This window comes from Balaenoptera musculus, chromosome 11 (assembly GCF_009873245.2).
Source record: "Balaenoptera musculus isolate JJ_BM4_2016_0621 chromosome 11, mBalMus1.pri.v3, whole genome shotgun sequence".
Taxonomy (NCBI): domain Eukaryota; kingdom Metazoa; phylum Chordata; class Mammalia; order Artiodactyla; family Balaenopteridae; genus Balaenoptera; species Balaenoptera musculus.
In genome coordinates, this window is record NC_045795.1 from 65,549,555 (window position 1) to 65,574,551 (window position 24,997).

Consider the following 24,997-nt stretch of genomic DNA (forward strand, 5'->3'; position numbering starts at 1 on the left):
TGGCCATCTGGGAGAAAAAGCTACATACAGGTGGGCTCAGGATCAAAGTATTTCCCTGACTATGGATCTCATTAAGTCTGTTATTTTACAATGTCCAATCTGCCAACATGTTAAACACAGGAGCTTGCCACAACTAGTAAAAGGACAATTGGCACACGGCAAATTGCCTGGGCAGATATGGCAAATTGATTACACTGGCCCATTAATCTGTGATAAAGGCTGCCAATATGTGTGCACTGCAGTGGACACCTATTCTGGATACTTGGTGGCCATTCCATGTGGAAAAGCCAATCAAACTAACACTATTAAAACACTAGAAATAATTAATTTGTACTATGGTGTTCCACTCCAAATACAAAGTGATAATGGGTAACATTTCATAGGTAAGCTTAAAGAAGAATTTTCCCAGAAACATAATACACAATAGATTTTTCATATTATCCTCAAGCTGCTGGTTTAACTGAAAGAATGAATGGATTGCTAAAGGAACAAGTGATTAAATTGGGACAGGGTTCTTATAAAAATTGGAGGACTAACTTAAATACTGCCTTAAATATTTTGAACAATCGTCCAGTTGGGTTTAATGAGAATGACTATACCATATCTACAAATTCATAGGATGGATTTCCATCCAGAGATAATTGAATATTGGGAAATTTTACCTGGAGTGTTAGCTCCTTTTCGAGCCTCTCCTGAGGCAGCAGGCCTCCATTTGCATTCTACGACTGAGCAGAGGCTTACTAAGAGAATGATTTGTGCTATATCAATTGGCATTGGTATGAAAATGCCTCCTGGACATTTTGGGCTAATTAAGGAACACTCTAGCTTAGCCCTTAGGAGCATCTGTGTCCAAGGAGGAGTGACTGACCCTGAACTATCAAGGAGAAATTAAAGTGATTTTACAAAATGAAGGTAATGATGATTTATTTATTAATAAATACGACAGGGTTGCTCAACTACTTATTCTTCCCTAATTGGAAAATCAAGAAAGGAGAACCCCCTACTTTGTTAACTGTCTGGGGAGATGGAGGATTTAGATCCACAACAGAGCACAATTCAATTGGAGCTAAAGGTGAAGCAACCCAATGGTCCTCCTATACCTGCTGATGTAATTGTGCAGGGAAAGGATGACACTGTGTTGGTGATGATCCCTGGACAAGAAAAATGGAAATATGCACCATTAACCCATTGTTATTCTCATGAACAGACTGTTTTTGGAAGCTTGACTGTAATGCGGATCGTCACCCACGCCTTAACCCCAGGATATCTGCGACGGTTGAGAAAGGACAAAGGAAAACGTTGGGGAATCTTCCGTTGGGAAAACATGAGCCACACCTGAACTCAAGACAACTTCACCTGCCCTGCAAACAAAGCCTGTCCTTTTCTAATTATGACTTTCTATGGCTGTCAATTTCATGTGTTGCCTATTGTTTTTGGAAATGAATACCGGTTGCCTCATTTTACTGGAAATTACTTAGATTTTAATAATCACACCCACTGACTGACAGACTGTGAAAAGACTATTCAAGGATTGCTTTGTGGCCAGACTTCACACATCTGGGAACCCTGTTTATTAGAGAATTCCATTAACTACTGTGAATCGACTATATTTCCTCAATCCTATAGTATGTTTTGTGACGTTGCTCCCCAATTTGTATGTATTGTAACTGATATTAACACAACTTCTACTTATCAGCTAGGAAACCCTTTTTCAGGATGTCTAGCACATATAGATCACTTATATTGGAAAGGGACAACTTATTTCTTTTCCCCCATACACACACAATTGTTGTGGACTCAAATGCTAATTCCTACTTTACCTGTTCCTAATATTAGCCTACCACTTGAACCTTTGAAAAAGGTATTACAGTAAACAGCGTTACTACAGAAATTTATAGGTAAGCATAACCGTACTTTGTTCGAACACTCTATTGTTACTACTATTGCAGCTAACAAATTAATAGATGTGGGAGTTAATGTACAAAAGCATACTTCTCATACTTGGTGGGACTTTTTCTTTACTCAATCCCCCAAGGCTCGACAATTGTTCTCTGCATTATTTAACCCACTGCTTGTATTTTTTATTATATTACTCTTACTCACTGTTTGTAACTGTTACTTATCTTACCGTATTTGAAAAACTGCTCGTGTTATATTGCCTTATTCTTATGCTCTTCAGCCTCAACAATCCTAGAGGCCGAATCTTGGGAAAACCAGTAAAGTAGTCTTGTTCAGGCTTCAGAGGCAGAAGTAGGCCTCTGACTGACTTGTGACCCTGCCTGGACTGTGTGCCTGCTTGCACACCTAACAATTGTTACCAACAAGCAGCACTTACGATAAGAAAGGGAGTGGGTCTTGGAATTTTTTGAGCCCTGGGCACCTGGCCAGTCCCCCGGGGTCTGGAAAATCTTGTGACTCAAGCGGTGAAACCAACAGCATTGTTACAGTTAAATCAGAGCTGCATTTTTGCACACAAACCGAAATCACAGTTTGCGGTCCCGGATTATAAATGGAAGCCCCCAGAGCTGCAATCTGAAGTCTCACCTGTGGGGTGGACGCACCGCCCGGGACCCTTCCCCACTGGGACTCCAGATTGCTGTTACTCGGAACTTCCCAGCTGCTGTTTGAATCTGGATGTAGGTGTTGGCCCAATCTGGTGATGTATACTCTGTTATGTCTCTCGAATACTTTTATTCACCCCCTTCTAATGACTGTATACTGAACTTAAGTTAAATAATCTTTTATTAAAAAATTAATTAAATCTGTTCAGTTGTGTGAGACGAGTGGTTATTTTGCCAGCGAATCCAACGAACCTTGAAACCAAAAGCAGGCTTTGGGCAAAACATTTGTGAAGTAAAAACTGATAGCACAGAAGATGAAAAAAAGACAGTCCTTTAAGAATAGTTGGAGATTTCAAAATCCTACATTCAGAAATGGACAGAACAATATCAAAAACAGATGGAATATCAATAAGGAAACAGAGGATGTGAACAACACTGTAAACCAATTAGACGTTAACAGATATATATGGACATTCAACCCAATAACAGAAAAATAAATCTTCTTCTCAAGTGCACATGGAACATTCTTCAGGAAAGATCATATGTAGGCCAGAAGACAAGTCTTAATACATTTTATAAGACTGAAATAATACAAAGTATCTTTTTCAATCACAACAGAAACTAAAAATCAATAAAAGGAAAACTGGAAAATTTACAAATATGTGGAAATTAAATAACATACAACCTTGAACAACCAATGGATTCAAGAAATTACAAAGGAAGTTCCTGCCAGAGCAATTAAGAAAAAGAAATATAAGGCATCCAAATTGGAAAGAAAGAGTAAAAACTGTTTGCAAATAACATGGTCTTATATATAGAAAACCCTAAAATTACATACATACACACAAAACCACTGTTAGAGCTAATAAATGAATTTGGCAATTTGCAGGATACAAAATCAACACCAAAAAAAGAGTTGCATTTCTCTACACTAGCAAAGACACAATCTGAAAAGGAATTTTAAGAAAACAATTCCATTTACAATAGTATCAAAGAGAATAAATATACTGAGGAATGAATTTAACCAAGGAGGTGAAAGATGTGTATTCTGAAAACTGTAACATATTGTTGAAAGAAATTAAAGAAGTAAGTAAATGGAAAGACAGCCCATTTGATAAACTGGAACTTTTACTATTGTTAAATGACAAAGACTACCCAAAGAGATCTACAGGCTGACTGAAATCCCTAACAAAATTCCAATGGCAGTTTTTATAGAAATAGAAAACCCATCCAGAAGTTCATACAGAATCTCTAGGGACTCTGAACAGCCAAAATTCTTGAAGAACAAAGTTGGAGGAATCACATTTCTTGACTTCAAAACTTATTGCAAAGCTACAATAATCAAGACAGTATGGTACTAGTATGCAGACAGATATATAGACCAATGGAACAGAATAGGAAATCCAGAAATAAACCCTCAAATATACAGTCAAATGATTTTTGACGAGGGTGCCAATACCACTCAATGGGGAAAGGACAATTTTTTCTTTCTTTCTTTTTTTTTTTTTAATATTTATTTGGCTGTGCTCTTAGGTGCGGCAGGCGGGATCTTCACTGCAGCATGTGGGATCTTTAGTTGCGGCATGTGGGATCTAGTTCCCTGACCAGGGATTGAACCCGGGCCCCTTGCATTGACAGCATGGAGTCTTAGCCACTGGACCACCAGGAAAGTCTCGACAATCTTTTCAATAAATGGTGTTGGGAAAACAAAACAGCCACATGCAAAAGAGTGAAGTTAGACCATTACTTCACATTATATACAAAAATCAACAAAATGGATCAAAGACCTAAACTTACGAGTTAAAACTATAAAACTCTTAGAAGAAAACATGGGCGGGTGGAACTTCACGACCTTGGATTTGATAATGATTTCTTGAATATCACAACAATAGCACAAGCAAGAAAACAAAAAAATGGATAAACTGGACTTCATCAAAATTTAAAACTTCTATGCATCAAAGACACTATCAAGAGAATGAAAAGACAACCCACAGAATGGGAGAAAATATCTGCAATCCCACGTCTGATAAGGGATTAATATCCAAAATACAAAGAGAACTCCTACAACTTAACAACAACAAAAATAAATGACCCAATTAAAAACTGATCAAAGGGCTTCACTAGACATTTCTCCAAAGAACATATACAAATGCCAATAAGCACATGAAAAGATGCCCAACATCATCATTAGAGAAATGCAAATCAAAGCCCCAATAAGCTACCACTTCACACCCACTAGAATGGCTATTATCAAAAAAGCAGAAACAAACAAAAGTTGGTGAGGATGCAGAGAAATTGCAACCCTGTGCACTGCTGGTAGGACTGTAAAATGGTTAAGTCACTGTGAAAGACAATATGGTGGTTCCTCAAAAAATTAAACAGAGAATGTCCATATGATCCAGCAATTCTACTCCTACCCCAAATAACTGAAAGCAGGGATTCAAACAGATATTTATACACTAGTGTGCATTATTCACAATAGCCAAAAAGTGAATACAACCCATATCCATCAACAGATGAATGCACAGATAAAATGTGGTATATACATACAATGGAACGTTATTCAGTCATAAAAAGGAAAGCAATTCTGATACATGCTATAACATGGATGAACCCTGAAAACATTATGCTAGGTAAACAAGCCAGGTACCAAAGGAAAAAAATTATATGACTCCACTTATATGAAATATCTAGAATAGGCAAGTTCATAGAGATAGAAGTGGATTAGAGGCTGCAAGGGGGGGGGGGCGGGGAGAATGGGGTGCTACTATAGACTGAGTACAGAGCTTCTATTTGAGATGATGAAAAAAGTTCTTGAAATAGACAGTGATAATGGTTACACTACATTATGAATGTACTTAATGCCACTGTGTTATACATTTAAAAACAGTTCACGTGGCAACTTTTATGTATATTTTACTACAATTAAAAAAAAACAATTCATTTACCAGTATGGAGTTTCCTCTAAAAAAAATAAAAAAACAGTAAAAAACTAAAACAGAACTACCATACGACCCAGCAATCCCACTACTGGGCATATACCCTGAGAAAAACATAATTCAGAAGAGTCATGTACCACAATTGCTTATTCCAGCTCTATTTACAATAGCCAGGACTTGGAGCAACATTAAGTGTCCATCTACAGATGAATGGATAAACAAGATGTGGCACATATATACAATGGAATATTACTCAGCCATAAAAAGAAACGAAATTGAGTTTATTTGTAGTGAGGTGGATGGACCTAGAGTCTGTCATACAGAGTGAAGTAAGTCAGAAGAGAAAACAAATACCGTATACTAACACATATATATGGAATCTAAAAAAAAAAAAAAAAAAAAAGGTCATGAAGAACCTAGGGGCAAGACGGGAATAAAGACGCAGACCTACTAGAGAATGGACTTGAGGACACGGGGAGGGGGAAGGGTAAGCTGGGACAAAGTGAGAGAGTGGTAGTGTATATATGGACATATATACACTACCAAATGTAGAATAGATGGCTAGTGAGAAGCAGTCGCATAGCACAGGGAGATCAGCTCAGTGCTCTGTGACCAGCTAGAAGGGTGGGATAGGGAGGGTGGAGGGAGGGAGATGCAAGAGGGAAGAGATATGGGGATATATGTATATGTATAACTGATTCACTTTGTTATAAAGCAGAAAAACTAACACACCATTGTAAAGCAATTATACTCCAATAAAAATGTTAAAAAAAAAATTTTTTTAATAAATAAATAAATAAATAAAAATAAAAACAGAACTACCATATGATCCAGCAATTCTGCTCTCGGGTATATACCTGGAAAAAATTAAAACACTAATTTGAAAAAATATATGCACCCCCACGTTCAGAGCAGCACTAGCTACAATAGCCAAGATATGGCAGCAACCCAAGTGCCCATCAACAGATAAATGGATAAAGAAGATGTAGCATATGTATGTGTGTGTATATACATATATGTGTGTGTGTGTGTATATATATATATATACACACACAACGGAACTATTATATAGTCATCAAAGGGGAGGAATTCTGCCATTTGCAGCAAAGTGGATGGACATAGAGAATATTATGCTTAGTGAAATAAGCGAGAGAAAGACAAATACTGTATGATATCACTTATATGTGGAATCTAAAAAATAATACAAATGAATGCATACACAAATAGAAAGAGACTCACAGATACAGGAAACAAACTAGTAGTTACCAAAGGAGAGACAGAAGGGAGGAGGGGCAAATAAGGGGTATGGGATTAACAGATACAAACTATTATGTATAAAATAGATAAGCAAGAAGGATATACTGTATAGCACAGTGAGTTCTTGCCATTATCTTGTTATAACTTTTAGTGGAGTATAATCTGTAAAAACTCTGAATCACTATGCTGTACACCTGAAACTAATCAAATCAACTGTACTTCAATTAAAAAAAAGAATAATATTGACAAAAAACAATTCATTTACAATAGCATTAAAAGAACATTAAATATCTGGAATAAATTTAACGAAATATGTGAAAGACCTCAACATTGAAAACAATCAAACAATGCAGAGAGAAATTAAAGTCGTAAATAAATGGAGATCTACATAATGTATATGGATTAGAAGACTCAATATTGTTAAGTTGCCAATTCTCTCCAAATGAATCTATGAATTCAATGAAATCCCAACCACAATGTCAGCAGATTTTTTTCACAGAAATTGACAAATTAATTCTAAAGTGTATATGGAAATACAAAGAACCTAAAATATCCAAATCAATCTTGATAAAGTTTGACAACTTACACTACCCTGACTTCAAGACTCACTATAAAGCCACAGCGTGGGTGGTACTGGCATATAGATAAATAAACAGATTATGGAACAAAACAGAGACCCCAGAAATAGGCCCATACCTATACAGTCAATTAATTTTTGACAAAAGTACTAAAGCAAACAAAGGAGCAGAGAAAGTTGTGGTGATTTTAAACTACATCAAATTTTTCAACATTCCTTCCCCCAAAAGGCAGAGCCCTCCTCTCGCCTCTCCTTGAGTATGAGATGGACTAGTGACTTCATTCTAATAAACAGAATATGGCAGAAGTGACAGTATGTGACTAGATAAGAAGCTTCTCCCTTACTGTCTTGGATCATTCACTCTGGAGGACATAACTGCATACCAGGAGGGTACTCAGAGAGCCCACATATCAGGGAACTGAGGACTCCTGCCAAAAGCCAAGTAAGTCATCTTGGAAACAGATCCTCCAGCCCCAGGCAAACCTCTATCACTGGCAGCCCCAGAAGACATCCTAACGGCAACTTCATGAGAGACTATGAGCCAGAATCACCCCGCTAAGCCCCTCTTCAATTTCTGACCCTCAGAGACTGAAGTAATAAACGTTTGCTGTTTTAAACTGTTAAATTTTGGAGTAATTGAACAGATAACAAATACACAAGTCTTTTCAGCAAATGGTGCTGGTACTGGGACAAGGTATCCATACTGGTGGAGGGTGGGGAGCGAGTTTGAACTTCAACCTCAATCTTACACAATACACAAAAATTAATTCAAGGAGGATCAAAGACCTGAATGTAAAAGCTAAAACTGTAAAACTTCTAGGTGAAAACACAGGCGAAATATCCTGCACTTAGAGATAGGCAGGAGCACAGAAAGCAATACCCATAAAAGGAAATACTGATAAATCAGACTTCAACAAAACTGAAAACTTCTAACCTTTGAAATATACTTTTAAGAAATAAATAGGCAAGCCACCATGGACTGACAGAAAACTTTCACAAACATATATCTGACTGGTATTCAGAATATAAAAAGAGCTCCTAAAACACAATAATAGACGGAAGTTAACAGTTCCATTTTTTTTAATGGGCTGAAGATTTGAACTAGTATTGTACTTCACAAAGGAAATATACAAATGACCATTAAGTACAGACACCAGTGCTCAACATCATTAGTAATCAGGTAACTGCAAATTAAAACCACAATGAGATATTACAATACTTTCACAAAAATGGCTAACATTCAAAACACTTACAACACGCTAAATGTTGCTAAGGACGTGGAACAATCACAACTCATACATTCTTGGTCGGAATGTAAAATGGTACAACCATTTTGAAAAAGGTGTTAATATTTCCTATAAAACAAGACATACATCTACCCTATGATCCAGCAATTCATTTCCCCTCAAGAGAAATGAATGTATACGTTCCCCAAAACTACTTGTACAAAAATGTTCACAGAAGCTTTACTCATAAGTCAAACCCTGGAAGCAGACCAAATGTCCATCAACAGGGGAATAGATCAACAAACTGGAATGTTCATGCAATGAAATACTTCACAGCAATAAAAAGGAATGAACCAATGATATAGGCAATAGCATGGATAAATCCCTGAACAGTATACTGCATGAAAGAAGCCCTACACAAGAGTACACGGGGTATTATTCCACTTATATGAAATTTTAAAACAGGCCTAACTAATATATGATGAAAAAAGTCAGAGAAGTTGTCTCTGACTAGAAGAGAACAGTGGTTTAATCACTTATATTAAAACAAATTGAAAACATAAGGGTGGCAGCAACAAGAGAATTCTGTTCAGAAATACTTATCAAATTATTAATAACTTGGACTTCCCTGGTGATCCAGTGGGTCAGACTCCTAATGCAGGGGGCCTGGGTTGATCCCTGGTCAGGGAACTAGATCCCGCATGCATGCTGCAACTAAGAGTTCGCATGCTGCAACTAAGAAGCCTGCATGCCACAACTAAGAGTCCGCCTGTTGCAACTAAGAATCCCACATGCTACAACTTAAGATCCCACGTGCCACAACGAAGACCCAGTGCAGCCTAAATAAATATATTTTTTTAAATTAATAACTTGTTATATAGTGCTGACAAACAGCAGTTTACCAGTTATCAATATATTACCTCTTTGCTCCAAACCCAAACATCATAGCCTGCTCTGCAAAAGTGGAGCTGAACCCATTAAATATTTTCCTTTGCCAATTGATGTTAAACTTTATCAGTAGAGGACACTGGAGAGACTCTGCAAAAAGAGGAGGCTTCTCTACATGGTTCCAGTATGCTCCTATCACCAGGCCCCTGCCAGCCAGTCAGCTCCCCGCACTGTCCAGTCACTGATGGGTGCCTGACACCTGCAATGCATAGTGGTCAGCAGCACGCAGGGTCCAGTAGCTTCCTCTGACACCTCACTCAAGCAGTTTTGTGGCAGAGTGGTTCCAGCAAGACACCCCTCCATAAATGGCTTTCTCTGACATCCAAGAGGGTAGATTTCCAGCAAGTTCTGGAGAAAACATTTCCAACATGTTCTGCCAGTGTGACACCACAATGACTTTCTCTGCCATCCAGTTAGTCATGGCCACCCTCTCCTCCAACAAGATATGGATTTCAGTCCCGGAAGGGTATCTTCCTTAAGCACTCTGTATCAGCCCTACAGGTAGTGGCTATTCCTACATATGCTACTCCTATACTATTTAGAGTTCACTCTATTTCTTACTAGCCAACCCATCACTACTCCAATCTCCTGTTACCTGTTCAAATTACTGTGTGGTTTCTGAATGGACCCTGAAAGTTGTTTCAATGAGTTGAAAAGGCTAAGTAGCATAAACCTAAAATGAGAAATTTTATTACCTACATAAAATCCACATGCTTCTGCTTTATTCACAATTCTACCAATGAAAACTAATACAACACTGTAAACAGTCAAGTTAACATGTCTAAGGGCCTAAGGAGCCCTACCTGGTACACTCTGCTTCAGGAAGTTACTCAAGCTTAATATTTGGCTCTCTGAAGCTAAAGCCAGCATTTCTTTGGAGACACTCATGAAATAGCTAACACACCCACATATCATCTTATAATATACCTTCCAAAATATGGAAGAAACTTCTTAGCATTCATTTTACTTTCTGTGCTAAAAAAAAATTTTATTTTCATGCAGAATATCGAAAACCAAACAGCCTAGGTATGCCCTGTGCTTGCCTGAAAAATCTAGTGTTCTACTTGGCCCTGACCCACACAATATCCTCCAGTTGAGCAAGTCTTTATAAGTTTCAGAACACTTTCCACCAAATCAAGTTTGTGTCTAAGTCGCAATTATAAAGTCTCCAAATCAGTCGTGAACCATTAAAATAAAATCTGCAAAAAACCTTTTTTAAAGGATATAATCAAATATATGCTGAGTACCCACAACGAATGAGACCCTGTAGAATACTGTAGTAATAAGACAAACACAGTTCCTGCCCTCAGAAAACTGAAAGTGAGGATGGAGAGCAGGTAGAAAGGAGAGGCAAATAAGCAATTTTAAAAGAGTATGATAGGGACTTCCCTGGTGGTCCACTGGTTAAGAATCCGCCTTCCAATGCAGGGGATGCGGGTTCGATCCCTGGTCAGGAAACCAAGATCCCCCATGCCGCGGGGCAACTAAGCCTGTGCACTGCAACTACTGAGCCCGCGTGCCACAACTAGAGAGCCCACGCACCACAATGAAAGATCCCGCATGCCGCAACTAAGACCCGATGCAGCCAAATACATAAATTTTTAAAAATAAAATTAGAAAAATAAAACAAGTTACAGGTTAACCATTTGACAAGCTTCCCCTTTATCTGATCAACACCATAAGGTAAAGAGATTAGGTACTGTCAATCCAATATTACAAACACAGTAGTAGAGAAATCAGCTGACTTGTCTAAGTAAGGCTCCACAACTAATACTTGAAATACCAGCATTCACCTTCCTCACCTGGTTCCAAGAAGAGCTCCAAGATGGATCTTTTCAATCTAGTCTGGGGAGGCAGGCACCACTCCGTACAGGATTGAGTGAGATTAGTACTCTAGGCAGTAAGTACACAGAGAGGTTCATTTGCTCAGAAAGTTTACTGCATTGGGCTTCCCTGGGGGTGCAGTGGTTAAGAATCCGCCTGTCAATGCAGGGGACACGGGTTCGATCCCTGGTCCGGGAAGATCCCATGTGCCGTGCCGCGGAGCAACTAAGCCCGTGTGCCACAACTACTGAGCCTGCACTCTAGAGCCTGCGAGCCACAACTACTGAGCCCGCGTGCCACAACTACTGAAGCCCACGCGCCTAGAGCCTGTGCTCCGCAACAAGAGAAGCCACCGCCATGAGAAGCCCGCGCACCGCAACGAAGAGTAGCCCCTGCTCGCCGTAACTAGAGAAAGCTCCCGTGCAGCAACGAAGACCCAACACAGCCAAAAATAATAAATAAATAAATTTATTTAAAAATTTAAAAAAAAAAAGTTTACTGCCTTAACAAAATGATGTGGGGACCCCCAAACCTTTCAGACACTAGAGACAACATTTACTGTTGCCTGTGCCTTTTCACACTACAGGGAAGGCCACAGAATGTGAGGAAGAGAAACTAAATAGTCGGGACACCAAAAGTTTCAGAACCAGGCTTGCCCTTAAGAATATCACATATTCTCTCTACAACTTTAGACATCACCTAGAAACTGAATACAACATTGCCAAAGTCCCCACACTCTACAATAATGTCTAAGACTCTGAAACCATCCCACCTGAAAAAATCATGGTATCTGGAAACCTTCACATTATAGCTCCAATGTTTGGGTGATAATATAATCTTGGAGGGTTTCAAATCTCCCAGGAAATACTCTGAGTGCTGACAACCAGCATCAATGTCCATGGTCAGGAGAAAACTTTGAGAAGTGTGGTTGAAACTGTACCCTTAGGTAATATGTAAGAGAAAAAACCACAACATCTAAATCCAGTAGCAGTTGCTATTTGCATTATAAAACTAATTTATAAGCCAACTCAAAAGAAATAAGGTCTCCCACCCTCCCCCACTCTCTATCCTGGCAGACGAGAAACCATATTGGCATCATCAGTTCAGCTACCAAGATAATGCTATAGTTCAGATGCAAGGCCTCTGTGGGGCTCCATTAACAGCATCTGTTAAGACAAAATTTGAATTTTTTTTTTTGGGGGGGCCGTGTTGGGTCTTCATTGCTCCACACGGGCTTTCTCTAGTTGCGGCGAGTGGGGGCTACTCCTCGTTGCAGTGCGCAGACTTCTCATGGCGGTGGCTTCTCTTGTTGCGGAGCACGGGCTCTAGGAGCGAGGGCTTCAGTAGTTGTGGTGCATGGGCTCAGTAGTTGTGGAGCATGGGCTCTAGGCGCTCAGGCTTCAGTAGTTGCAGTGCGTGGGCTCAGTAGTTGCGGCATGCGGGCTCTAGAGTGCAGGCTCCTTAGTTGTGGCGCACGGGCTAAGCTGCACTGTGGCATGTGATATCTTCCCAGACCAGGGACTGAACCCATGTCCCCTGCATTGGCAGGTGGATTCTTAACCACTGCGCCACCGGGGAAGTCCAAAATTTGAATTTTTTAATAGGGAAAACTAAAGTAATAATACATAAAAACAAAAAAATCGACTTGGGAAGAAAGTACAGCCAAGCAACGCTGTCAGTGTACTAAAGCCACTCACATAGTCTTCAGCAGACCCAGCAGTCAGACTGGATACAGGGAGCAAAGGGTACAGTTATCAAAAGGCTCCAAGATGAGCCGAAAGGAGAAACAAAGTCCCCTGCATAGCTTTTAGGGCTTATCAGTCAAATGAAGAATATCAGAACCAATTATCTGAACTTTTTTCTAACAAAGTATTTTACCTTAATCTCAGGTTGTACGAGGACTAGAAAATCGACCTGCTTTGTTCAGGGGGTATGACCCTAACTACAGTTCTTATACTTGAAAAGATAAAGTCCTTAAGGAAAGTTGGTTTTGATTTGCTTTCATCACCTTCAGACAAGGATTTTTTACCATCCAATAAGTTTTACAAACAGCTCCAAGATCCTTCGCCCTCCCACAGGGCCAGTATTTCAATAAGGACCACATACAGCAATAAGGTTTGCTCACAGCACAGATTATAGTTTCCCAAGTAAAATGCTACCCACCTAAAGCCAAATTTCCCAGGTATCAGGCCAGGGTGCACAGCTGTGAGGAGAAAGGAAAAGTTGTCCACATTTAAAAGATGAGGAAACTGGGCTTCCCTGGTGGCGCAGTGGTTGAGAGTCTGCCTGCCAATGGGGGGGACACGGGTTCAAGCCCTGGTCTGGGAGGATCCCACGTGCCGCGGAGCAACTGAGCCCGTGTGCCACAACTACTGAGCCTGCGCGTCTGAAGCCTGTGCTCCGCAACAAGAGACGCCGCGATAATAAGAGGCCCGCGCACCGCGATAAAGAGTGGCCCCCACTTGCCACAACTAGAGAAAGCCCTCGCACAGAAACGAAGACCCAACACAGCCATAAATAAATAAAAATAAATAAATAAATAATTAAAAAAAAAAAAAGAATGCCATTTGAATGGCTTTCAGTTCTAAAAAAAAAAAAAAAAAGATGAGGAAACTAGGCACTTCCCTGGTGGTCCAGTGGTAAACAGTCCACCTTCCAATGCGGGGACGCACGTTCGACCCCTGGTCGGGCAACTAAGTCGCGTGCCACAACTATTGAGCTCACGCACCTCAACGACAGGGAAAACCTGCACGCCACTAGAGAGAAGCCCGCATGCCTCAACTCGAGAGAAACCTGAGCAGACGTGCACCGTAACGAAAAGATCCCGCATGCCTCAACAAAGATCCCGTGTGCCCCAGCGAAGACCCAACGCGGCCAAAAAAAAAAATAAGGAAAATAAATAAATAAAATAAATAAATATTTTTTAAAAACTAATATGTCGTTAAAAAAATAAAAGATGAGGACACTAAAGCACACAGAAGATAATCAGATGAAAGCTAAAGTAGAAAAAGGAAAGCTTTATTTGGCCCACTTTATAATATAATATGAATCTAAACATTCATCTAAGCTCACAACAAATATGAAATGCATGTTACTCTTCTTTAAAAAGAGCAAGCGAGCGAATTCCCTGGCCGTCCAGTGGTTAGGACTCCACGCTTTCACTGCCGAGGGTCCGGGTTCGATCCCTGGTTAAGGAACGAAGATCCCACAAGCCATGCAGCACGGCCAAGGTGGGGGGTGGGAGGGGGGGAAGGAACAAGCATTTCACTTTAAAAAAACACAAACATCAAGATCTATTTTGTATAAAAAACAAATTATATAGTAGTTTTACTCATAGTTGTCAAAACTTAGAAGTAACCAAGATGTCCTTCAAATGGTGAACGGATAAATAAATGGTGCTACACCCACCACAAGGATTATTCAGCACTAAAAAGAAATGAGCTATCAAAGCCCTGTAAAGACATGGAGAAATCTTAAATGTACATTACTAAGTAAAAGAAGCCAATCTAAAAAGGCTATATACTGTATGACTCCAACTACATGACATTTTAGAAAAGGAACAGTAAAAAGATTAGTGGGACTTCCCTGCTGGTCCAGTGGCTAAGTCTCTGTGCTCCCAATGCAGGGAGCCCGGGTTCAATCCCTGGTCAGGGAACTAGATCCTACATGCCGCAAGAGTTCACATGCCGCAACGAAGATCTCGTGTGCAGCAACTAAGACCCAGCACAGCCAAAAAAAAAAAAAAAAAAAAAAAAAAAAAAAAAAAAGATTAGTGGTTGCCAGCAGCTGGGGGAGAGGAAGGGATGAATAGAAGAAGAGATTTTTTTAGGACAGTGGAACTATTCTGTATGATACTATAATGGTAGATGTATGTCCTTATACATTTGTAAAAACCCACAGAAGGTACATAAACTGCAGGACTTTGAGTGATAATGATGTGTCAATGTACGTTCATCAACTGTAACAAATGTACCACTCTGGTGTGGAATGTGATATGTATGAGTGGGGCCAAGGGGTATATGGGAACTCTCCATTCAATTATGCTATGAACCTAAAAACGCTCTAAAAATAAAATCTATTTTTTTTTATCTTTTTAAACAATTTTTTATTTATTTATTTATTTATTTAAGTTTGGCTGCATTGGGTCTTCGTTGCTGTACACAGGCTTTCTCTAGTTGAAGTGAGCGGGGGCTACTCTTGGTTGCGGTGCGCAGGCTTCTCATTGAGGTGGCTTGTCTTGTTGCAGAGCACGGGCTCTAGGCGCACGGGCTTCAGTAGCTGTGGCACGCGGGCTCAGTAGTTGTGGCTCGTGGGCTCCAGAGTGCAGGCTCAGTAGTTGTGGCGCACGGACTCATTTGCTCCGCGGCATGTGGGATCTTTCCGGAGCAGGAATCGAACCCGTGTCCCCTGCATTGGCAGGCGGATTCTTAACCACTGTGCCACCAGGGAAGCCCCAAAATCTATTTTTTTAAAAGCCAATTTTTTTGTTTTGTTTTTGCTCTTTTGTTTTTTTGTTTTGTTTTGTTTTTTGGGGCCACGCTGTGCGGCATGAGGGATCTTAGTTCCCCAACCAGTGATCGAACTCATGCCCCCTGCAGTAAAAGCACAGAGTCTTAACCACTGGACCACCAGGGAAGTCCCCCAAAGCCAAATTATTCAATGTTTCTAATTTTTATCTGGGTGGTTGTTAGGTATATACAGGTGTAAAAAATCATCTAATTTTGTGTTTCTATACTTTTATACTTTTGTGTTTTTATACTTTATACTTTTTTTCTGTTTGTACACTTTTATACATATTTATGCTTTAATAAGAGTTACTTTAAAAGAAAACAAAATTTAACAGGGAAATCCAATCATTTGAGGGGCGAAAAAAAAATGTGTACTTAAACGAACACTGAGGCAGAGCCTATTTATCATGACAAGGCATGGGCACTGTCTGAGCACTGATACTCCCTGGCTGTGTGGCCTAAACATTCTCACTTCATTTCGTCAATGTAAAGTGAATGTACTACTACTTGTCTCATAGGTCTATTAAAAAAGAAGTTCCTTCTCTTATCCACTTAGTTATTCAAAAGAAAAACAAGAAGACCAGGGAATAAAGATTCCAATCAAGCAAGAGGAATACTGCATATTAGTTCTCTCTCTCAACCAAACTATAAAAATACAGTAAACTGGGGACTTCCCTGGTGTGTTAGTGGTTAAGACGCCGCGCTCCCAATGCATGGGGTCTGGGTTCGATCCCTGGTCAGAGCACTAGATCCCACATGCATGCTGCAACTAGAGTTCGCATGCCACAACTAAGGAGCCCGTGAGCTGCAGCTAAGTACACACGTGCTGCAACTAAGACCCGGTGCTACCAAATTATAAAAAAAAAAAAAATGCAGTAAACTGAAAATAAATAGACACTTCAATTTTTAACAAAAGGCCCTCTTAAAGCAGGCATTTAAAGAGTAATTTTCTCATTTCAACCAACTCCCACGTGAACATTTCATTCATCTTAAATACCCACCTTATCTTCTATCCAGAAAATATCATTTTAGCAACTCCATAAAAATCCAATTTATTCTTTAAGGGATTTGAGAAGCTTTAAAAAAGGATGCTGATAATCAAGTTCTTGGCTATAAAGAAACTAGTCACTGAACACTAGCACAAGAAGTCAATGGTGAAACAGAATGCAGCATGCCAAACAGAGCTATGAATATGCAGTGTGGAAATGACTTTAATGGGACAGGGGAATTTAAGGGATGAATACTTATCACCAAAAGCACTGCTTGCTGCTCCCAGAAATTAAAATCTAGAATGCTTAGCTAGGACCCTCTGGTTGGTGCTAGTTTTCAAATACCACACATGGAAGATCATCAGACAAGGAAGCCTCAAGCTTTAGAAAAAGGTGCATGTGAATTAAAATTAATTCACGTGTAACTTTTTTTTCTTAGGTAGCAAAATACCTGCCACATGACCAACAGTCTAAAGAGGCAGTGCCAACTGTGGTAACTGGGCGTGGATACTTACAAAGGCACAAATCACCAAGGCCAGGCTCCACAGAGAGATGAAGGATAAATTTTGTGAACCCTGTGGATAAATTTTGTGAACCCTGTGGATGACCAAGAAGCCTCCTAGCCCGCGTCAATTAACAGAAACCCAGAAACATGACAAGTAACTGAAGTTCTAAAGCAAAGAGACCCCCCCTCAATCTAGAAGCTTGCGTCTACATGCAATAGTTCCTGATTATTTCAACTTCCCACTTCAATGGAATATCCATTAGTTTTTGACTCAGCATGGGTACATCTGGAAATCTGGCAAAAAACAGAAAATGAAGCTTAGAGCTGAGAACTACAAGGGATGAATAATAACCAAACTGGGCCCGGAGTCCAAAGAACTGTTCAACTTTTTCCGAAACAGTGTCCCTGAATGAAACTTATCTAACACATGTATTTTCTTTATAAGGTGCTTCACAGCCTTCTTGTGCTTAGGAAAATTAGACAGCGCTCCAGCACTATACTTGGGAGGCATTTTAATCAGCAAAATTACCAATAAAAAAAAAACAATATGAAAAATCATGGCACTAAATACACCATGAAAAGGACACCTGTTTACCATACAAGTATCCCCCACTTTTCGAAAATTCACTTTACGCCACTTTGCTTTTATGAAAGACCTACATTAGTACCTGCTTTCACTAACCAAAAGAAATCCAAAGAGCATTTTCACTTTTAGGAAAAGGCAGAAAGTAAAAACAGCATTCGGTATTTGTTTTGCAGGGAGTCATTATAGAAGCAGTGTGCACCCAGAACAGCGAGAGTGGCACTGCCAAGCTCCTTCCCCGGAAACTACACTCAGCATCTCAGCATCAAGCTGCTACAGCTCTGAATTGTATCTGTGAGCATCTGTGCTTTATCTTGATTTAAACTGCGCATCCGTTAGCAAGATGTGTCCTAAGGTAATTGCTTCTTCACTTTACGCCGTTTGGCTCATGAAAGGTTTCATAGGAGCACTCTACTTCCATCTGAAAGCACTCTTCTTTCACTGGAAATCAAGGGAAATATGTATTACAGCTGAAACAAGATGGCAGAGTGTCACCTGGTTCCACCTCAGCTGGGAATGTACACCAGGCAATTCAAATTTTTCACCATTTCTGGTCTGCAAAGGGTTTTCTCTGATCACTGGAGTGGCTCAAATTTTAATTCATCGCCAAACTTTAAAATCAGGAAATTACACATGAAGATCCAGATTTCTGGTTTTCCTTTAAAAAAAAAACAAAAATCACAAGATCTGGTAACAACAACTGGCTAAAACTAAGAAACAGTGACCCTTTCAATAGGGCCTGTGGTTGCTGGTTCACCGAAGTCCCCACCACTCACCACTGCCCTTACACCCTGCTTCCCTATTTACTGCCAGCTAGCCCCTGATGTAAATGCATCGTTTACCAACCCAGACGTTTATAATATACTGCTGACTGCAAAAAGGTACAAATCAGGATGTAATGCATAATCTCATTTTTGTAAAATTTATAAGACACAGAAAAAAAGTCTGGTTGTACAATAAAACAGTAACAGTAAAATTATGGATGGTCCTTTATTTTTATTTCTTCTTGTTACTCATGTTATCTTTTTTTAAACTAGTGAATATATATTACTTACATAAGTTATTTCCTACAACAGCTTCGAGATATAATTCACATACCATAAAAGTCACCCATTTAAAGTGTACAATTCACAGGAATTCCCTGGCAGTCCAGTGGTTAGGACTCCGTACTTCCACTGCAGGGGGCATGGGTTCGATCCCTAGTCAAGGAACTAAGATGCCGCATACCACACGGCAAGGCCAAAAAATAAAATAAAATAAAAAAATAAAGTGTACAATTCAATGGTTTTTAGTATATAAAAGATATGTGCAACCATCGCTACAATTTTAGAACATATTCATCACCTCTCCTCTCATCTACCCCCAAGCCCTAAGCAACCACTAATCTACCTCCTGTCTCTATAGATTTGCCTCTTCTGGACATGTCCTATAAATGAAATCATATAATATGTGATCTTTTGTGTCTGGCTTCTTTCACTTTGCATAATGTTTTCCAGGTTCATCCATGTTGAAGTATATATTAGTACTTCACTCCTTTTCATTGCTAAATGATTTTCCATTGTATGTATATACCGTATTTTATTTATTCATTATCGGCTGATAAACATTTGGGTCATTTCCCCCTTTGGTTATTATGAATAATACTGCTATAAATATTCATACACAGGTTTTTGTGTGTACATATGTTTTCATTTTTCTTGGGTAGATAACTAGGAATGGAATTGCTGGTAACTCTATGTTAACCATTTAAAGAACTGCCAGACCATTTTCCAAAGCGACTGCGTCATTCTCACCAGCTGAGTATAAGGACTCTGATTTCTCCACATCCTCACCAACACTTGTCATTATCTAACTTTTTGATTACAGAGTAAGTTGTTTAGAAGTGTTCATTCAATCATAATACACTCAGATTTTTATGGACTTCAAGATGCTCTTATTCCCTGACATCAAAATTTAGACTTGAAAAGAGTCCAATTCTAGACCTGCTTCCCTAGCCTGTTCACCTTCTGGAAAATGAGGGGACAGGAATAAATGGGCTAAATCCCCACCCACAAATAAAACTTTTACAGAAATGATCAGATTTTCTAAGCACTCAACAAAATAAAGTCTCTAACAGGGATCCAGCACTGAAGTGAACATATGTTCCCATCAAAACTCATTTGCAATGCCTCTTACATAAACCCAGCTTCAAACCATAATAGCAGCAAACATGAATGAGAGTCTCAATCTATCACCTTTTGTAAAAGAACCAAAATGTCTTGGGTTTTTACACTCAGAATTCATTGCTCAAATCCTGCTGTAGTATAGGAAGAGAAATGAATCTGATTTAAAATCAGGGCAAAAGCACAGATCCACTGGCACAAACATACAAAATGCCCCTCTGCTCCAAGCCAGAGACAGAGTGCACTGTGCAGCCTTTCCCCAGCTCTACCCATCACTGCTCCTTATAGTCTCAGGGCAGCACTGGGAGGAGGACAAGCAGCAAATACTACTGACATGTTTACAGAAGCCCAAGGTGGCAGTGAGAAGACCCAACCAAGAAGAGAGTCTAAGAATCTCAATGCTATGCTCACCCAATACATGTTTTCCAAGAGTCAAAAGTGGCATCTTAGCCAGGAAGCGGGTTGAGCCGCAGAGCCCCTTCTGAGATGCAGAATTGCTTTCTGTTCTCAGGCTTCAGTCATGCACTTTGAGCAAGTTCTGCTGCCTCTTGCAGAATGAGGATGGGCCTCCATAAGGTGCTAGAGTGCAAGCACTCCAGGCAGGGTAGGAGGTGGAGATCCATGGCCAAATTCTCATTTCTATTTGCCCATTCCCTCCATTTCCCTATTTAATTAGAGGGTGCTCTAACTCAAGACAAATTTAGCACATTTTTGTAAACATTTAGTCCTTATCTACTACATGCAGGTACAAGAAGACACAAAAACACAATCTCTACAGGAAAGGGGTTAGGTCTAATCAGAGAAAACAATTATTCTCAAAAGAGTATATACTGTGTTTTTTGTTTGCTTGTTTTTTTAATAAGGGCAATGATACTACTGCAGTTCAGAGGGAGTGGAGTATTCCCAAGAACTGCAAGTGTTTGGGAGTGTTTCATAAAGGAGGTAGGAGGGACGTGAGCTGGACTCTGGAGAAAAGAGAAGTGACATTGAAGGCAAAGAGGGGCAAAAGCCAATGGATTGGCTGGTAAAAGGATCTGTGTAAGGAAATATCATGTATGGAATGTTTACCAAACCATTTGGTTAGTGGGGTTAGGACAAACCCTGAAGAGCTGGGTTGGGGCCAGCTGGGCAGCAGCACCTTAAATGCCACATTAGGACATCAGATCTCATCCCATAAGTCTGCAGCAGTTTGACTTTCGTGTAGGATCTCCATAGTTGTGAATTATGTCTGTTGCTCATAATAGTTAAAAGTGTTGACATTTACAGGTGAATTATGTAAATACAAAGTTAAAGTAGATGGAAGGGCCACTATTCTAACATTCCTACTCATCTGCACTTAAAAATGCCCAGCACAGAAGTACTGCTATTAACTATCTCTGAGTAATAACATACACTGAATCAAGCAAGCATCATCTAATACTCATAAGTATTCATGAGGCAGTAAAAGCATTAAACAAAGGCAATAAAGTTCTTGGATATTCTATAATTTCCTTGGGGCAGCAGTTCTAACATACGGTTAGACCACGAATGGACTTTAATGGACCCCCTGACCTCCCTAAAATTGCATGCAAAAATTAGTGTAGTGAAGTTGACTGAGTGGATCTGTCTCTTTCTATATCTCAAAGAGGTCAGCTACCCAAAATAGTCTAAGAGCCTAACTTAGGTTTGTTTTAATAGAAAACAGCAAGAATCTGGGGACTTCCCTGGCGGTCCAGTAGTTAAGACTTCGCCTCCCAATGCAGGGGGTGCGGGTTCGATCCCAGGTTGGGGAGCTAAGATCCCACATGCCTCACAGCCAAAAAACCAAAACAGAAATCAGAAGCAATATTGTAACAAATTCAATAAAGACTTTAAAAATGGTCCACATCAAAAAAAAATCTTTAAAAAAAAAAAGAAAGAAAAAGAAAACAGCGAGAATTTAACCCTGTGGCAGCCTTAACTTTCTAAAGGAAGTGTTAATCAGAGGGGGGGTTGGGGGGAAGTTAGATTAAGGCCATTCTGAGAAGTTCCTAATATTTTCATATCTCCCTCCTTTCTTGTAAAGAACTGCCCAAGGAACTAGTCTCACCAAAATCAAGACTCATTCAACATTCAAAAAATGGCCCAAGGGAGGGTAATGAAATATCTAAAAACTACTCACTCAACTTCTCTCTCTTCTCACAAGTTAAGGGAAACAGCAACAGGCCACCAGCTGCCTCTGGTTTCAGCATCTTCTCCAAAAAGATCTCCTGACCAAACAGCTAGTTTCCTTCAAAATTACACGTTCTGAGGTGACAAGATCCTGACACAAACCCACAAAGTATTGCTGCTTGACTTCTTAGTCGTCTCAGGCAGGCTTGCTGTAAGACCATATACAGGAGCCTATGCTGAGAAGCCAAAGGACCACAGGGAAAGAGAAATGTGTTTTGGAGCACTCAGAACTCTTCCTAGACCTGCACACCTTGCCCGGCGTCTCTAACCCTCCTACCCTCACAAGAAGCAGGGGCTGGCGGTCTGTTTTCATTGCGCAAGATACATTTACTCTATTAAAAGTTAATTTGGCATTCACGAGACAAAAAGAAGTTTCATTTCTTTTTCTGATTCTAACACACTCCCACATTTCCTTTGTCTCCTGATTACACTTGCCAGATTATCTCTTTAGGAGATAAAATCAATCAACTCACCACCATAATATTCACTTTCTCCCAGAGCCAAAAGAGCCTTACCACAACTCCAAAGAGTGGTGGTCCAGAACCAAAGAAATTATGTCCCAAAATAAAATTCGGGCATCATGGACATTTAACCAGGCCCTTCAGGAAGAAGCAAACGGTGAGCTCCGAGGAGCACAGAAGGCAGGCGCCAGGCAGAGGGCCTTCGCCCTGTCAGAATCACAGGGCCGTCACACTGGCCTGCCTGGTTCGCGGGGGCTTTCGACTGTTTCGTCTAGTCTTAGTCTCAAGCAGTCTGAAAGTCAGTCGCAGGAGCGAAATCTAAGAAAATGGTACGTGTATTTCTCACCTGGGAACAACACAAGACCCCGGAGAGCATCAAGCTGGCACTGGACACGTTTCAGCGCTGCGGGTCAGCGGAGCCCAGGGCTGTAGTCACAGTAACTAGTTTCCCGCTACACCTCGGGAGCGGGGCTCTCGGACCTCCACCCCGAGGCCGTCCTCCGACCTCGGCAGCAGCATCTAGGAGGCTCCACGGGCGGCCCGTCAGGACGATCGAGCGATGCTCAGCCGATACCCCTTCCCTGCGCGCGCCAGCTCCAACCCCGCGCCCGCCGCCGCCCGCCCCGCGGCGTCAGGCCGGTCTTTCGGCCCGGCTTCTGTCACTCACCGGCCGGCCCAGGCAGCGGGCGCCCACGGCTCCCCACGGGAGCTGGGCCCCCCGGGCCTCCAGGTTTCGACCCGCCCCCTGGCAGGCAGCGCAGGTGGCTGAGCCCCGCAGCAGCGGCCCCACACCGGCCGCTCGGACCACCTCCCGGCGCTGCCCACTAGGTACGGATCAACAACAAGATGGCGGCCAGCCGAGGGGGCGGGGGCCGGGCGTCATAGTAACCTGGACGGCAAAGAACCCGCCCCCGGCTCGGAATATCCCCAATCAACAACCTCTTTGCCCGACGCCCAGGGGAGTGCCTCCCGCTCACAGGTCGGCCAGCCTGTCAGTCAGACCCTGCCTCTCGTGGCCCGTGCCGAACGCCTCAGCACGTGACTATGACGGCACGGGTTGGCGCATGCGCGCCGTTCCCGGAGTTGCTGGCGGCAGAGCTTTCACTGGCTACTCCGAGTCCGGGGCGCCCTTGGCATCTCTGCGTGCGCGGCCCCCGTGCGCAGCCGGCAGCGTCTTCTCCCACGCATGCTTAGGGAATGTCTGCTGTGTGCTACATCCCTTTTTTTTTTTAATCACTCACCCTAGAAGGCAGGACTTGTCGCTCCCTAGTGAGGAAACTGAGGCTCAGAGGGGGAGGCCGGGCCAAGGTTACACCACCTCTGGAAATGTAAGCACCGGGTTTCGTTCCTCCTCTTACTGGCTCCAGTGTATAATGCCCTCTTCCCAGCGGCTTCCCTAGCTTTGCCCTTCATCAGCCTTTTGTGCTGCCCCAGCAGTCCCTGGTCTGTTGTCCACGTTTGTCCTTCTGCCTGGAGTTCAGTCCCCAGTTCAGTCCCCAGCACAAGCCCTGGCACACAGCGGGCATTCTTTCTTCCTACCCTAGAGCATCTCGTCTTGAGTTCTTATAACATCTTTTGCCCTGGATTGTCATGATCTGGCCCCGAGGCCAACTGTGAGTCTTGGGAAGACTGTTACCCCCTATGCAGAGAACCTAGCCCTGGGCTTGGCATCTGATGCAGTCACACAGCCTGACCCACATCAAGTGCCTGGACTAGCTAGTTTTGTGACTATTGAGGCTTGGTTGCCCCACCTGTGGAATGAGGATAACAATCAAGCTCCTTAGAGATGAGGATTTAATAAGCCCTTAGAGCAGGGTAAAGTGCTCAGGAAAAATCCACCTGCAACCCCTTCCAGTAAGGGCCTGCTGTCAGGTTGCTGGCCCTGAGGCCAGTTCTAACACCCTCACTTTATTGGAAGCACCGTGAAACATATTTTTCCCACAGAAGGCACTCAGCTTCTTCCTCCACCTGGGGTACCATAACTGGCTCAGTAAGGGAGGTCCTCTGGTACCCTAAGATGGTTCAAGTCCACAGACTTGACAGAGGGGAGAAGATCGAGAGAACTTGGGGACACCACAGTAAAGGTAGCCTCCACCAAGACAGCAGGTCCTCTGGGAGAGCTGGCAGTAACCTGAGACCTGATGCCAGGCTGGGTATGGGGAGTGAGCTAGCACTGCACCCAACAGAAGCCACCCTGCAGCAGGCTACTGTAGGCCACCTCGCCACGTGCAGCAGCTCAGCTCAGCACAGGGAGGACAGAGGGCCCT

The 24,997-nt window shown here is 41.6% G+C and overlaps 1 protein-coding gene across 1 annotated transcript in view; it reads right to left on the reverse strand.

The window, feature by feature from the left end:
* The window catches only part of IP6K1 (inositol hexakisphosphate kinase 1), an 82,452-nt gene extending 58,871 nt beyond the window's left edge, over positions 1-23,581 (reverse strand). The window contains 1 exon segment of the mRNA XM_036869170.1: positions 23,077-23,581. The gene's annotated coding sequence lies outside the window, so the exon portion shown is untranslated.
* Positions 23,582-24,997: the final 1,416 nt, after the last annotated feature.